General features: G+C 46.1%; 1 long non-coding RNA gene across 1 annotated transcript; it reads left to right on the top strand.

Moving 5' to 3' along the window:
* The first annotated feature begins 463 nt into the window (after positions 1–463).
* LOC119939550 lies at positions 464–3,789 on the top strand. Its single transcript, XR_005454680.1, has 3 exons — positions 464–556; positions 2,288–2,460; positions 3,583–3,789. It is a non-coding gene; the product is annotated as an uncharacterized LOC119939550 (long non-coding RNA).
* Positions 3,790–17,159: the final 13,370 nt, after the last annotated feature.

Here is a 17,159-nt window from a genome sequence, read left to right as displayed (position 1 = left end):
TTGTATCCTCCCCAGCGCTTAGAACAGTGCTTTGCACATAGTAAGCGCTTAACAAATGCCATCATTATTATTATTATTATAATGAAATAATACCATGAACGTGTAGAGTGCTTTAATTTTTCCAGTGTCCTTGCACACTGATTATCTCATATTATCCTCACAACATCTTTGGGAGGCAGGGAGAGATAGGTAGTATTATTTCCTATTTCATAGATTAGGAAACTAAGGGATAGACAGATGAAGTGATTTGCTCAAAGTCACACAGTAGCCTAGAGGTAGAATCAGAATTTGAACCTTAGATCTCTGGAGTCCCAGACCGTTCCATTAGGTTCCACTGTTTCATCACAGTGAGAAGCCTCGGGGAAAAGTCTAAGAATCAACCCATTTAAGATAAGCGGCCAACATGAACTGCATAGGTAAATGGGAGTGAATGAAGAGAGATTCTTTAACGTCTCCCCTAGGGGTGGTCTTTGTTTCCAAAGGATCCACCACAAGGCACTTGATGTGGCTTCCTGAAACTGAGCAAAACTTTCCGTTTTTAGCTCCCTAGATTTAGGTGAGTCTTAAAGTCTTACAAACCTCAAATTCAAACCAGAGGAAATAAGGAAAGCAGGGATCGTGGCAGGATTTCCTGTTAGGCACTGTGAGCTTCAGCGACCCAGTGGGTTGCTGACTCCAGGCCCTTCACCCTTAGGGCTGAAATTAAAGATATTTCAATCAGATCCACTTCCACACCAAACACGAACTCTTTACGCTCGGCTTTAAAGCACTCAATTCCCTTGCCTCTCCCTACCTCGCCTCACTGCTCTCCCAAGACAACCCAGCCCACACACTTCGCTCCTCTAATGCCTCTGTATATATTGACCTCATTTATCTCTACTCCGACCTCTCGCCCACATCCTGCCTCTGGCCTGAAAAACCCTCTCCCTTCTTACCCCACAGACACTTACTCTCCCCACCTTCAAAGCCTTATTGAAGTCCCATCTCCTCCAAGGGGTCTTCCCTGACTAAACCCTCATTTCTTCTTCTTCCTCTCCCTTCTGCATCACCCCTGCACTTGGATTTGCTCCCTTTATTCACCCTTCCATCCAGCCCCACAGCACTCATGTACGTATCCATAGTTTATTTATACTGATGCCTGTTTCCCCCTCTAGACTGTAAGCTCATTGTGGGCAAGGAACATGTCTACCTACTCTGTTATATAGTGCTCTCCTAAGAGCTTTGAACATTGCCCTGCACACAGTAAGCACTCAATAAATATGATTGATCGATCGATTGATCTACTCCCAGGAGGGTTTCAGAGGTGCTTGGAAAGTAGATTCAGGTCCTAGGAGAAACATCTCTAAAAGACAGATGTCTTCTGCCTGTGGAGTCAGGGAGTTTCAGAGTTTTTCCGAATGGTGTCTTAAAGGATGTACCCTGGATAGAAAATAATTGCAATTTCATCTCCTTGGATTGAGAGGAATTCAAGACTTTAGGTGAAGGAAAGACTTGTGTAGTCTTTGGAGACAGGCTTTTGATGGAATGTTAGATTTCTCAGGATTAAGGGTCAATGGCATGGAGTGATCAAACCTTAAAACAGTCGGTCTCCCCAGTGAAATGGGATCCAGTGATTTGTGGGATTTTATTGAGCATCTACTGTGTGTAGCGCACTGTACTAAGCTCTTGGGAGTAAGCAGTGAAAGCTGAAGGGTTCAATCACCTTTTTTAATGTTATGAATCACTTACTATGTGCCAGGCACTATACTGAGCACTAAAGTAGACAAGCTAATCAGGTTGGACACTGATCCTGTCCCACATGGGGCTCACAGTCTTAATCCTCATTTTACAGACAAGGTAAGAGAAGTTAGGTGACTTGTCCAGGGTCACACAGCAAACAAGGGGTGGAGCCGGAATTAGAACCCAAGCCCTCTGGCTTCCAGGCCCGTGCTCTTTTTGTGGGCAGAGAATGTGTCTGTTCGTTGTTATATTGTACTCCCCCAATCACTTAGTACAGTGCTTCACACGCAGAAAGTGCTCAATAAATACTGTTGAGTGAATGAACTGTTTCTGGATCAGCTTTCAACCTAATGGGAAGGTAGTTGAATACAAATGGCTTATGTGTGGTTGGAGGAGGAGAAACATATACATACAAACTGGAAACTGCCAAAATCTGAAAAAAATGAAGAAATTGATAGCCACATTAAAGTTAGGAATTACTGACTGACTGAAGAAAGGAACACAAATGCTGGAAATTCTCTAGGCAAAACTAAATTTCTGCCCCTTTTCTACTCCTCCTATGCTCCAGGAAAAACCTTTATGCCTTCCCCAACCGCCAGCGTGAAACAGCCATGATTTAGGGCGACCGGCGAAAAGAGGGACAGTGATTCAGCAGCAAAATTTTCTGGAAAACAGAGGCAGGTGGGAGTAATGGTGGAATCACTGGGGGAGGCATTCATTTGCCCCCACCAGGGTAGATAGGTAAGCTCCTTAAAAGCAAGGATCATATCTAACAATTCTACTGGATTGAAGCAGGGTGGCTCAGTGGAAAGAGCCCAGGCTTTGGAGTCAGAAGTCATGGGTTCGAATTCCGGCTCTGCCTATTGTGAGCTGTGTGACTTTGGGCAAGTCACTTAACTTCTCTGGGCCCCAGTTACCTCATCTGTAAAATGGGGATTAAGACTGTGATTATTACTTTCCCAAGCACTTTTTTTATGGCATTTGCCAAGTGCTTACTATGTGCCTGGCACTGTAGCAGGGTCTGGCATGGATACAAGCAAATCTGGTTGGACACAGTCCCACTCCCTATTTTATAGATGAGGTAACTGAGGCACAGGGAAGTGAAGTGACTCTCAAGGTCACACAGCAGACAGGTGGTGGAGTCAGGATTAGAACCCAGGTCCTTCTGGATCCCAGGCCGGTGCTCTAGCCACTGTTTCCCACAGGCAACTCTGAGAGCTGGTCAGGTGGTGGTTGCTAACTGAGCAATGCTGATTCGCAGATGCATTAATTCCCAGCAACTGGAGGTTAAATAGTTGCAAATTGTGCATGATTACAACTCTTGACACCAGACATGCCTTCTATTCCAGCTGCCCAGAAATTGGCACGCAGTCTCCTCTGTGTGTGTGTGTGTGTGTGTCTGTGACACACACACGAATTCATGTGCATCCAGGAATAAATCTGTCAATCATCCTCAGGGTTCACACCTTTTTAGCAGGGAGCAGCGTGGCCTGGTGGGCAGAACTCGAGCCTCAGTTCCCTCTTCTGCAAAATGGTAATTCAATACCTGTTCACCTCCTTACTTACTCTGTGAGCCCCAGGCGGGATGTCATTATCCTTCATCTACCCCAGCACATAGTAAAGTGCTTGGCGTATAGTAAGCGCTTAACAAATACCACAATTATAATTATTACAACTGTTGGGCAATACTGTACATCATTTACAATTATGACTGGGAAATCTCTTCAAAAACCGACTGAATCAATTTCTTCCATCCCGAAAGTCTCATTAAAAGACAGAAATGAAAAAACTCAGCACCAAGATATCCATTAAAATAAATAAGGTGGCTTTCATCATTGCGATGATGACTATTTTTTTTCGCAGACACCAATGAGCAAGCAGAATATGAGCTATTTCGAGGAAGGAAAGTTCTTGTACATTGAAGAGGCACAGAGATCTTGGCAATGTAGCCGGAGGAAGGCGGATGGCCCTGAGTCAGAAAACGCTTGACTGGGAAAGATTGTTGGGCTGGCAAATGAGGATTAGACTCTAATTATCGCATTGGCATGTTTCAAAATTAAAAAAAAATATATTCTCTCCAACTGTCACAGTGTCAAAACAATTATTTGCATGCTCGAACAGATGTCAGAGATGGTAGAGGCGTATATGTACTTGCAAATTTAAAATGAGAAGCTTTCTAAAATTGGAGGCAGAAGCTGTTCCCCTAATTCTGGTGCAAGCCCACAGTTTAGGGGGCCGGGGTTGGGGGGGAAGGAGAGGGGCAGGGCTAATCTGACTTCCTCTTTCTATTTTCCTCTTGCTGGCAGTGGAATCCGGAGAGGGTGAGGATAAAGAGAAACTGCTGCAGCCTTTGAATCTCCCAGGGAATGAGGGTATGGGGGAAGTCATAGGCAACACTATCAGCTACCCTTCTGCTGAACCCCCAGTTAATAATAACAATAATTGTGGTATTTGTTAAGCACTTACTACATGCCAGGAACTGTACTAAGCACTGGGGTGGATATAAGTAAATCGTGTTGGACGCGGTCCCTGTCCCAAATGGGGCTCACCGTCTCTATCCCCATTTTACAGATATGGTAAGTGAGGCATGGAGAAGTGCATTGACTTCCCCAAGGCCACACATCAGACTGGTGGTGTAGCTGGGATTAGAATCCATGACTTTCCCTTCATTCATTCCTGGACTCTATACACCGTGCTGCTTCACTAGTCTTCACTAGTCATTGGAAGAGTTGGCCCAATATCCATCACTTTTGCCCCTAATTTGGCCCCAGCTCACTGGCTCACTGTGGGCAGGGAATGTGTCTGTTTATTGTTTTATTGTACTCTCCCAAGCACTTAGTACAGTGCTCTGCACACAATATGTGCTCAATAAATACAATTGAATGAGATACGATTGAATGACTTCCTCTGTCTCAGCAGGGACATTGTTCTGTCCAAAGCGAGACTCTTAAATTGCACAATGACAATTTAAAGCTGTGGCACAAACCCCTCCACCCCAGTTTTGGTATCCCATCTGTTGGTAACTTCTGTTGAACGCTTACTATCGTGTAGTGCTGTACTAACCACCTGGGAGCGAACAAGAGAGGTCAAAGTCAGGGAATCCACACTCGAGGTGCTTCTAGATGGGCTTCCAGTCTAAGGAGTTACAAACAGGACAAATGCAGAGAAAAACAGGCAGAAACACCACGAGAATCAACACTCTGCCTTCCACTGATCTGATAAGTTGCGTCCACGTGAATCTGGATTGATGGTGGGCCCGGTTGGTAGGAGCACTGTTAGAAGTAGCGTGACTCAGTGGAAAGAGCACGGGCTTGGGAGTCAGAGGTCCTGGGTTCTAATTCCAGCTCCGCCACTTGTCAGTTGTGTGACTTGGGGCAAGTCACTTCACTTCTCTGGGCCTCAGTTACCTCATCTGTAAAATGGGGATTAAGACTGTGAGCCCCACGTGGGACAACCTGATCACCTTGTATTCCCCCCAGCTCCTAGAACAGTGCTTCGCACTTAGTAAGCGCTTAACAAATGCCATTATTATTATTATTATTATTATTATTATTATCAGAGTGATTATAGGAAACAGACTGCCTACAGAAGCAGCATGGTCCAGTGGATAGAGCACATGCCGGGGAGTCAGAGGGAATCCCAGATCCACCCTCATCTGATGTGTGACCTTGAGCAAGCCACTTCCTTTCTTGTGCCTTAGTTACCTCATCTGTAAAATGGTGATTAAAGCTGTGAGCCCCATGTGGGACAACCTGATCACCTTGTATCCCCCCCAGCTCCTAGAACAGTGCTTCGCACTTAGTAAGCGCTTAACAAATGTCATTATTATTATTATTATTATTATTATTATTATTATTATTATCAGAGTGATTATAGGAAACAGACTGCCTACAGAAGCAGTATGGCCTAGTGGATAGAGCACATGCCGGAGAGTCAGAGGGAATCCCAGATCCACCCTCGTCTGATGTGTGACCTTGAGCAAGTCACTTCCCTTCTTTGTGCCTTAGTTACCTCATCTGTAAAATGGTGATTAAAGCTGTGAGCCCCATGTGGGAAATGGACTGTATCCAACCTAGTTATCCTGTAGCTACCCCAGCACTTAGTACCGGGCCTGACTCAAAGCAAGTGCTTAAGAAATACACACACAAAAAAAACCCAAAAACCATTAACTTCTTGTCCATGGAGAAATCTTTGCAACGAGGGGGTGCACTGAAGATCCCAGGACTTCCCCTACATCTGAAATTCAGACTCCTTTTGACTCTGTCCCTGATCATCACTCTACAGCAGATGGGGAGGGAAGAAAAGGGAGGAGCAGGGTGGCCTAGTGGCTAGAGCACGGGTCTGGGATTCAGAAGGACCTGGTTCTAATCTTGGCTCCACCACTAGTCTGCTGTGTGACCTTGGGCAAGTCACTTCACTTCTCTGTACCTCAGTTACCTCATCTGAGGTATGAAGATCATGAGTCCCAAGTGGGACAAGGACTATATCTAACCTGATAAGCTTGTATCCACCCCAGCACTCAGAACACTCAGAACAGTACCATTAAAAAAAATGTAAATTCATTCATTCATTCAATCGTATTTATTGAACACTTACTGTGTACACAGCACTGTACTAAGTGCTTGAGAAGTACAAGTTGGCAACATGTAGAGACGGTCCCTACCCAACAATGGGCTCACAGTCTAGAAGGGGGAGACAGACAACAAAACATGTGGAAAGTAAATGAGTGTTACAGGTCTGAAACTAGATCCCAGAGCAAGATGTGAAGTGTTGAAAGGGGCCGGGGCCCGGGGCACGCTCAGAGCCATCCAAAACATTGGTACAGGGAGAAGGAAGGGTTTGGGAAGACTGACAATTAGTTGGAAAAGTAGCGCATAGAGACGGAATACAGGCAGGGGGATGGGAAAGGATGCGGCAGATGGATGGATAGAGAGGAAGAGAGAAATATGAGACACAGGGCTTCATCCAGTGACTACTAAGAGTTAGGGAGGAGTTTTCTAGGGTTTTTTTTATAGTATTGGTTAAGCACTTACTATGCACCAGTCACTGCACTAAGCCTCGGGGTAGATATGAGCTAATGAGATTGGACACAGTCCCTGTCCCACATAGGGCTCACAGCTTAATCCCTATTTTACAGATGAGGTAATTGAGGCACAACAAAGTTATGTTACTTGCCTTAGGTCCCACAGCAGGTAAGCGGAGGAGCCAGAATTAAAACCCAGGTCCTTCTGACTCCCGGGCCCTTCCTCTATCCACTAGACGATACTGCTTCAGGTAGAGTTCCCTGAGTCAGGGAGGTCTTAAGGTAGAGTGGCACGGACCCCCACAAATGAGAAATGTATGAGTATCCCATCTACCAGGACCTAGAAGAAAGCAGATGAGATAAAAAGAAAAGCAGGCAGAATTTCTGAGAGTACCAGAACACAAATCCAGTACTCAGGAGACCGGGCTCTAATCCCAACTCAGCCACTGGTCTGCTGCATGACCTTGCCCAAGACACTTAACCTCCCTGTGCCTCAGTTCCCTCATCTGTAAAATGGGGAGAAGATACCCGCTACTCTCTTTTTAGGTTGTGTGCCCCGTATGCGACAGAGCCAATCTGATTTTCAGGTACCCAACCCCCAGTGCTCAGCACATTGTCGGCAATTGCTAAATGCTGTTATCATTTCTCATTAATGTTGATATTTATACCCTGTCCCCTACTGGCTGTTGTTTTCTGATACGTTTCTTTCCTGTGACTCTACCAAGGGAAGGCTGGCATTGGTTGGTGTGGGTAGGTCAGCTGGTGGCTGGCATCGGAAGGCTGGCGTAGGAATGCCAGGGAGGATGAATTTTGGAATCTGTTATCCGGGCTGTCATGGAGACGGGGCTGAGGAGGCATTTCAGCCGATTTTCATGCTAATCCTGCTGTCTGCTTTTTGGCTCCTTGTGATGCAGGATGGAAAGAAAGGCCTTTGGTGAAAGTCTCGAGTCCATTTTCAACCTTGTCATCTGGCTCTCTTCAGCAGGGTCCATAGCAATCACAGTAACAATAATAATAATAATGATAGTAATAACAATAATGGCGTTTGTCAAGTGTTTGCTAGGTGCTGAACACTGTACTAAGTGCTGGGATAGTACATATTGATCTGGTCAACTGGAACTTAGAAGCAGAGTGGTCTAGTGGATAGAGCACGGACCTGCGACTCACAAGGACCCAGGTTCTAATCCTGGCTCCACCACTTGTCTGCTCTGGGCCTTTGGGAAAGTTACTTAACTTCTCTGTTCCTCAGTTACCTCATTTGTCAAATAAGAATGAAGTCCAAATTGATTGTCTTGTATCTTTCCCAGCTCTCGGTACAGTTCCTGGCACATAATAAGTGCTTAATAAATAACATATTAAAAAATAAAAACAGTGGCCCTGACCCACACAGAGCTCGCTGTCCAATTAGAAGGAAGAAAAGATATTAAATTCCCATTTTACAGATGGAGAAATTGAGGCACCGAGAAGTTCAGTTCAGATCTCCCATCCTCGTGTCTCTCTCCACTTCAATCCATACTTCATGCTGCTGCCCGGATTATCTCTGTCCAGAAACGCTCTGGACATATCACTCCCCTCCTCAAAAACCTCCAATGGCTACCAATCAATCTGCGCATCAGGCAGAAACTCCTCACCCTGGGCTTCAAGGCTCTCCATCACCTCGCCCCCTCCTACCTCACCTCCCTTCTCTCCTTCTACTGCCCAGCCCGCACCCTCCGCTCCTCCACCACTAATCTCCTCACTGTACCTCGCTCTCGCCTGTCCCGCCATCGACCCCCGGCCCACGTCATCCCCCGGGCCTGGAATGCCCTCCCTCTGCCCATCCGCCAAGCTAGCTCTCTTCCTTCCTTCAAGGCCCTGCTGAGAGCTCACCTCCTCCAGGAGGCCTTCCCAGACTGAGCCCCTTCTTTCCTCTCCCCCTCGTCCCCCTCTCCATCCCCCCGCCTTACCGCCTTCCCCTCCCCACAGCACCTGTATATATGTATATATGGTTGTACATATTTATTACTCTGTTTATTTATTTATTTATTTATTTTACTTGTACATTTCTATCCTACTTATTTTATTTTGTTGGTATGTTTGGTTCTGTTCTCTGTCTCCCCCTTTTAGACTGTGAGCCCACTATCGGGTAGGGACTGTCTCTATGTGATGCCAATTTGTACTTCCCAAGCGCTTAGTACAGTGCTCTGCACATAGTAAGCGCTCAATAAATACGATTGATTGATTGATTGATTCAGTGACTTGCCCAATGTCTCACTGCAGGCAAATGGATAAGTGACTTAAGTTGGGCAAGCCACTGAAATTCTCTGGGCCTCAGTTTCCTCACTGGTGAAATGGGGATTCAATACCTGTCCTCTCTCCTACTTAGGCTGTGAACCCCATGTGGGGAAGGGATCCATCAGATCTGCATACGCTGTGTCTACCCCAACGCTTAGGTCATTGCTTGGCACTTCGTCACCTAACAAACACCGCGACTACACGTGCCTTCTCCTTTCAGTTCCAGCTGCTCCAATTCAAGCAAAGCCATAACGATTTCGGGTTGGGTTTCTGCAATGGCACAGGAAGCCAAGGTAGAGGACAGGGCTTCACCCCTGGAGTTCTTCATCATCACCAGTAACACTCAACCTCCATTATCATCACCATCATTAGAACCATCAGCATCACCATTATTGTCATCATCATTATAACCATCATCATCACCACTATCATCAGCACTTATAACCATTATGATCACCACCATCGAAGCAGTGTGGCTCAGTGGAAAGAGCCCGGTCTTGAGAACCAGAGGTCATGGGTTCTAATCCCAGCTTTGCCACTTTTCTGCTGTGTGACTTGGGGCAAGCCACTTCGCTTCTCTGGGCCGCAGTTACCTCATCTGGAAAATGGGGATTAAAATTGTGAGCCCCACGTGGGACAACCTGATCACCTTGTATCCCCCCCAGCGCTTAGAACAGTGCTTTGCACATAGTAAGTGCTTAACAAATGGCATCATTATTATTATTTGTAATCATCACCCCCACTTATAACCACCATCATCACCACCATCATCATCATTATAACCACCAAGATCACCCCATCCTTATCGTCATTATAACCATCTTCATCACTTATAACCATCATCATCACCGCCATCATCATCACTGCCATCACCATTATCGTCATCATCATAACCATCATCACCACCACCATCATCATCATTATAACCATCCTCATCACTTATAACCCTCATCATCACCACCATCATCAGCACTTATAACTATCGCGATCACCATTATCATCACTTATAACCATCATCATCATCGTCATCATCAGTATAACCATATCCTCATCATGATCATCATCACCCTCACTGTCATCACCATCACCATCCTCATCCTCTGAGAGTTTGTCAAACAAGAAGAATTTTCAACACCGAAAAGAAGGGGGAAAGGGTGATCTAACAGCAGTGTTAAATCAATCTACATCTTTAGCTTTTTTGGTATCATGGTCGATTTTAGCAGAGGCCAGAGTAGGCATTAGCATTTCAAGGGCTATTCTATCATTGCCGAAGATGACTGTGATGGCCTTCCTTTTCCTCTGCCCGACATCCAAGATTTCAGTAGGCAAGATGCTGAAATCCATCGGGACCCAAAGGAATGAAAACGTGCAGAATCCCTATGTCACTGATTCTCAGTCTTTCTAGGGCAGTAATCTATTCCATACTTTCTTGGGCTCCTAGAGTAAACTGCTGTGTACTAAAAAGGTGGCTTAGTGGATTCCCCAAGTCATTTCACTTGATATTCAGAGCTATGAGATTGCAATTTTGAAATGATTTTACACACATTTCCATGCAGGCGTGAGGCAGAACAAGCAGCAGTGTCCTGTGATGCTGAGAGGTCTGGAGGCATTGACCTTTTTCCTTCCCTTTGGAGACGGGATTGCTTTCCTATCAATAACACAAAAACAGTATACTCTTCCTACCGAGACTATTACCTAATGCCAGAGATGTTGGCATTTTCCGATCTAAATGGCTTGAGTCGTGGAGCATGTAGCCCTCAATAAATGTTATAATCATTGTTACTGCTACTGCTGTTAGTGACTATTATTATTGTTGTTATTATTATGTAATAATAATAGCGATGATAAGTTGTGAGCGGAGTTGCCCTGCATATTTTCATTCATTCAATCGTATTTATTGAGCGCTTACTGTGTGCAGAGCACTGTACTAAGCGCTTGGGAAGTACAAGTTGGCAATACATAGAGACGGTCCCTACCCAACAAAGACAGTGTTATCTATGTGCAGGGCCATTATAAAGAGCCAGTAGCTTCTGCACTAAACCTATGAGGATATGTTGGTTCATTCATTCATTCAATCGCATTTTTTGTGTGCTTACTGTGTGCAGAGCACTATACTAAGTGCCTGGGAGAGTATGATACAATAATAAATGGACACATTCCCTGTCCACAATGAGATTAATAGTCTAAAAGGTATCCAGTCGATATGACTGGGTACCGTTTTTGGCCCTGTGTCCTTCGTTAGGGGTACAGCAGTGTGGCCTTATGGAGAGAGCACAGGCCTGGCAGTCAGAAGAACTGGGTTCTAAACTGGATCTGCCACTTGCCTGCTGTGTGACCTTGGATAAGTCACAACTTCTCTGGGCCTCACTTTCCTCACCCGTAAATTGGGGATTAAACACCTGTTCTCCCTCCCTCTTAGAGCGTTTGGGACAAGGCAGGTATCTGACCTGATTGTCTTCTGTTATTATCATTTATCGCACCCCTAAGTAGGGCTGCTTTGAAATTAAGGGTGTTACCCCTCACACTGCTTTTCTTGCTGTGCAAGAGACCATACTGGGGCTGCCTCTCTTTTGGTTCAGGAATAAGGGAAGGAGAGAGATACATTTTACTGCCAACAGGACAAGCCTTTGATTTGTTTTTCCAGAAGTGGTGAGGGTCTCTGCTGAGCCATCCACTCTCTTTTTGCTAGCCCCCCAGTGTACAGAGCCCCCCATAGTGAGATGGCTGACGGGAATAGCAGGCTTTAGGCGGAGGTCATTGGACAAAACATCTCTGTGGGCCATTTTGGCAACTGACCCTGTTGATCACTTCATCCGTAGCAATAATGACACTTGTTAAGCACTTACTATCAGCTACCCTGCTGGTTCAATCTCTCATCCTATCCCGACTGGATTACTGCATCAGTCTCCTCTCTGAGCTCCCATCCTCCTGCCTCTCCCCACTTCAATCTATACTTCACGCCACTGCCCGGATCATCTCTGTGCAGAAACGCTCTGGGCATGTTACTCCCCTCCTTAAAAATCTCCAGTGGCTACCAATCAACCTACGCATTAGGCAAAAACTCCTCACTCTCGGCTTCAAGGCTGTCCATCACCTCGCCCCCTCCTACCTCATCTTCCTTCTGCAGCCCAGCCCACACCCTCCACTCCTCTGCCACTAACCCCCTCACTGTGCCTCGTTCTCGCTTGTCCCACCGTCGATCCCCGGCCCACGTCCTCCCCCTGGCCTGGCATGCCCTCCCTCCCCACATCTGCCAAGCTAGCTCTCTTCCTCCCTTCAACACCCTACTGAGAGCTCATCTCCTCCAGGAGGCCTTCCCAGACTGAGCCCCCTCCTTCCTCTCCCCCTCCCCAACCCCCCTACCCTACCTCCTTCGCCTCCCCACAGCACCTGTATATATATTTGTACAGATTTATTACTCTATTTTACTTCTACATATTTACTATTCTATTTATTTTATTTTGTTAACATGTTTTGTTTTGTTGCCTGTCTCCCGCTTCTAGACTGTGAGCCCACTGTTGGGTAGGGACCATCTCTATATGTTGCCAACTTGTACTTCCCAAGCGCTTAGTACAGTGCTCTGCACACAGTTAGCACTCAATAAATATGATTGAATGAATGAATGAATGAAATTCTATGTGCCAAGCACTGTGGTTGATACAAGTTAATCAAGTTGGACACAGTCCCTGTCCCACATGGGGCTCATAGTCTTCATCCCCATTTTATAAATGAGGTAAATGAGGCCCAGAGAAGTTAAGTGACTTGCCTAAGGTCACACAGCAGGCATGTGGCGGATGTGGGATTAGAACCCAGGTCCTTCTGAGTCCCAGGTCCGTGCTCTAGCCACTAGGCTACACTGCTTCTCAATGGCTGATCCTGATCCTTCCCATCAGCCAGTGCTCATTATGACACTGAAATTAGATTAATAAGAGTTGTGGGGGAGCTCTTTTCCACTTGCCAAATTCAATGGAAAAGCATAAAACAAAAAAAAATGGAGTGGAGGAAAAAAAACAGGCTTGGTGTGTACACCATCCAGGACTTAAAGTTATTGTGTTTTAAAGCTCTTTAAGCTATTAAAAATTTAAGTGCTTACTATCAGTCAACAAATCAATGGCATTTATTGAGCACTTACTGTGTGCAGAGCACTGTACTAAGTGCTTGGAAGAGTACAGTACAACAGAGTTGGTCAATATATGTCCTACCCACTATGGGCCAAAAACTGAACTAGATAAAATGGGGATTAAGACTGTGAGCCCAATGTGGGACAGGGACTCTGTCCAACATGATTTGCCTGTATCCACCCCAGCACTTAGTACAGTGCCTGGCACAGAGTAAGTGCCCAACAAATGCCACAATTATTACTACTATTAGATAGAACAGACCCAGGCCCTGTCCCCCACAGGGCCTCTTAGTTTAAGTAGGAGGGGAAGAGGTTGTGAATCCCCAATTTCCTTATGAGGAAACTGAAGCCCAGAGTCGTTAAGTAACTGTCCCAAGGTCACACAGCAAGCAAGCGGCTGAGCTGGGATTAGAACGCTGGGACTCTGATGCCCAGGCCACTGTTCTTTTCACTAATCCGTCCTGCTTTCCTGTTCACATTTAGCCTAAGACATTCTGCCAGTTACAGCAAGCATCAGATGTGTCACAGAAACTGGAATCTGGGATTCACCTGTACTAAAGCCACATCCAAATACATACCCTCAAGCTTCAAACATCTGCAGGATCTCCAGAACAAGTGAGATAGATGCTAGGAGAGGAAAGGGAGAACCAGTGTGACCCAGTGGAAAGAGTACGGGCCTGGGAATCAGAGGACTTGGGTTCGAACCCCTGCTCTGCCGCTTGCCTGCTGTGTGACTTTAGGCAGATCACTTCACCTCTCTGTGCCTCAGCTTCCTCATCTGTAAAATGGGGATCCAGTAGCTGTTCTCATCCAACTCAGAAGGTGAGCCCCATGTGGGACAGGGCCTGTGTCCAACCTAAACACTTGCACCTACTCCAGTGCTTAGAACAGTGCTTGAGATATTAGTGTGCACTTTAAAAAGCCATAAAAATATTCAATCTCTTTCATTTAGTATTAAGAGTTCCGGTTGAACGGAGCCACTCTCGACGACCATCTGCAACAGGTTTCTGTAAATGCGGTAGAAAACAAAGCAATGTTCAGGCTTGGGACTTCTATGGCTTTTTGACTTACGCGTCTCAGATTGTGGTCTTTATATACGACACTTTTAACTGCGTATCTTGTCTCTTTAAGGAGGTTCTAAATGCAATCAATTTGTAGCCAGTGTTCTATGGTTGGGTTTTGACTTCAAGATGGACACTACTGTTGTTGAGATTTTTTCTGAATGTGAGCTTGGCCGAGTTTTCTGTCGGAAGAGTAGTGGGACACTCGGTAGTTTTGCATTTGACTTCTTTTCTGGAAAAAAAAAACAATCTTGTTCTCCTGCTCCATTCCCAGACGTACCCCATATCCTCTCCCCACCCCTGAAATTATGGCGTCATCGCCCCCACCAAAACCCAAGCTGCAAATACTTCCGTGAGGATGGGGGGACTGGAAAGCGAAGCCCCCCTCTTCCTCAGTCCCTTGCAAACACCACTGGGATGGGATACCCCAAAACTCTCAGCCTCCCCTGCAACCGCTGCCTCCGGTCTACAGGAATGAAGAGGACTGAGCTAGAAAAGACTGGAAAGAGTCACTTCTTTGGCAAATTTGCTGAGGTGGCGAGCCGAAAATTCAATCGCTTCAAGATGAAATGATTTCTTCCTGATGGATGTGGAGCCGCTGGAAGATCAATTCTAGACGGACGATGCCTTCCTTGATGGGGGCGTGGGAAGACAGACCTTTGCAGCGCTATCGCGTTCGCTATCTGCAGTGCCTGGTACCATTTTCGTGGCTGCCTTTGGATACTGCATTCTCCCCAAGCTCCTGTGCCAGGAACCAACCCTTTCCTGAAAGGCAGTGTGGCCTAATAATGATAATAATAATAGTAATGATGGCATTTATTAAGCACTTACTATGTGCAAAGCACTGTTCCAAGCACTGGGGAGTTTACAGGGTGATCAGGTTGCCCCATGTGGGGCTCACAGTCTTAATCCCCATTTTACAGATGAGGTAGCTGAGGCCCAGAGAAGTTGTGACTTGCCCAAAGTCACACAGCTGATAAGTGGTGGAGTCAGGATTTGAACCTCTGACTCCAAAGCCCAGGCTTTTTCCACTGAGCCACGCTGCTTCTCTGCTGGAAAGAGCACAGTCCTGGGAGTCAGGGCACCTGGGTTCTAATTCCACCTCTGCCATGTACCTGCTGTGTGACAGGGGCCAATCACTTAGGTTCTCTGCGCCTCAGTTTCCTTAACTGTAAAATGGGGATTCAATACCTGTTCTCTCCCATACTCAGCCCCATGTGAGACAGGGACTGTGTCTGACCTAATTAACTTGTATCTGCCCTAGTGAGTAGAACAGTGCTTGACACATAATAGGTGTTTAACAAATACCATGATAATAAACGTCATAATAATAACTGCCACACTGCAGGTTAATCTGGTTGCTACAGCTTCCTCTCAGATGCCTACAACTAATCCTCACTGTCTGAGTTTTTAAAGCATTTCTTTCATCTTTGTTTATTACCCTTCCACTTCAGCACTCCACAAAGCAGCTATTTGGATATCCTGCTGGCATCCATGCTCTTCCCATACCCCTTGCCAACGAAGGTGCGATGGGATGAGTAACGGTTCAGTGCAGGGGGTTGGATTGTGTCCCAGGACCTCGTTGCTTGTGATTCTGTCTCGCCATTTGCTATGAAGTATTTCATGTCAATGGAAGCGATGCGTGTGCTCTGGAAATCTGTTGGGGTGACCTGTCTCACAGTCATATAGAAAACAAGATTCTGCAATGACCCTAAAGATTGGATCTAGAAACATTTAGAAGCAGTGTGGCCAAGCGAACCTGGGGGTCAGAAGGACCTGGATTCTAATCCAGGCTCTGCCACTTGTCTTCCACTTGGCCAAGTCACTTCACTTCCCTGTGCCTCAGTTCCCTCATCTGTAAAATGGGTTTTAATACTGTGAACCTATGTAGGACTTGGACTAGGTCCGACCTGATTAGCTTGGATCTACGCCAGTGCTTGGTACACATAGTAAGCGCTTAACAAATACCACATAAAAAATATTACTCGAGAGGTACAGACCCAAGTGCACAAGTGATGCAGAAGGGAGTGTGAAGTGGGCAGAGTGGTGAGAGGTTAGTCAGGGAAGATTTCCTGGGTGAGATGTGATTTTGGGGAGGGCTTTGAAGAAGGGGAGAGTGCTGGTCTGCCTGATATGGAGGGAAAGGGAGTTTTAGGCATGTTATGTAATCAAGCATGGCTGCTCGGAATAGACTAATCAATCTCAATAATAATAATAATAATAATAATAATTGTGGTATTCGTTAAGAGTTCACTATGTGCCAGGTGCCATAATTAGTGTTGGGGTTGATACAAGCTAATCAGGTTGGACACGGTCCATGTCTCACATGGGGCTCAGAGTCTTAATCCCCATTTTGCAGATGAGGTAACTGAGGCCCAGAGAAGTGAAGTGACTTGCCCACGGTCACACGGCAGACGAGTGGTGGAGCTGGGATTAGAATTTAGGTCCTTCTTGGGCCCAAGCCCGTAGTCTAACCATTAGAAAATGCTGCTTCTCCAGTGAAATATGATTGTATCCCCCAGTCCAAACAGGTGGGGGCCCAGAGCCAGCCCAAGCTCCCTCTTTCCTCCAGGGACTACTGTCTCAGGGAAGCCTAATTGGACTCCAGGTGGATTTCATCTGCGCACGTGAAGGGGTCATGTTTTCTGGAGCTCGGCGAGTGAGAGGGACAGGATCGTTTAGGTCAGAGTGAGTGGTCTAAGGTGTATGAGAGGAAAGAAGATAGAAAAGGGGAGATGGAGAGAAATGGAGCCAGGAAACAAACCCACACACCGACACACACACCCCCACACATTCTGAACATAGTCCCAAACTCGGCTACGTACCCAGACACAATACTCTCCGTCACAGAGACATCCAGCACAGAATGAAGCAACAGCAGCAGAAGCTGTGTGGCCTAGTGGATGGAGCACAGGCCTTGGAGTGAAAAGGACCTGGATTCTAAACCCAACTTGGTCACTTG

The sequence above is a fragment of the Tachyglossus aculeatus genome, chromosome 2 (genome assembly GCF_015852505.1).
Source record: "Tachyglossus aculeatus isolate mTacAcu1 chromosome 2, mTacAcu1.pri, whole genome shotgun sequence".
Classification (NCBI taxonomy): domain Eukaryota; kingdom Metazoa; phylum Chordata; class Mammalia; order Monotremata; family Tachyglossidae; genus Tachyglossus; species Tachyglossus aculeatus.
The sequence above is the reverse complement of the archived record's forward strand: the minus strand, read 5'-3'. Positions and strand labels throughout refer to the sequence as shown.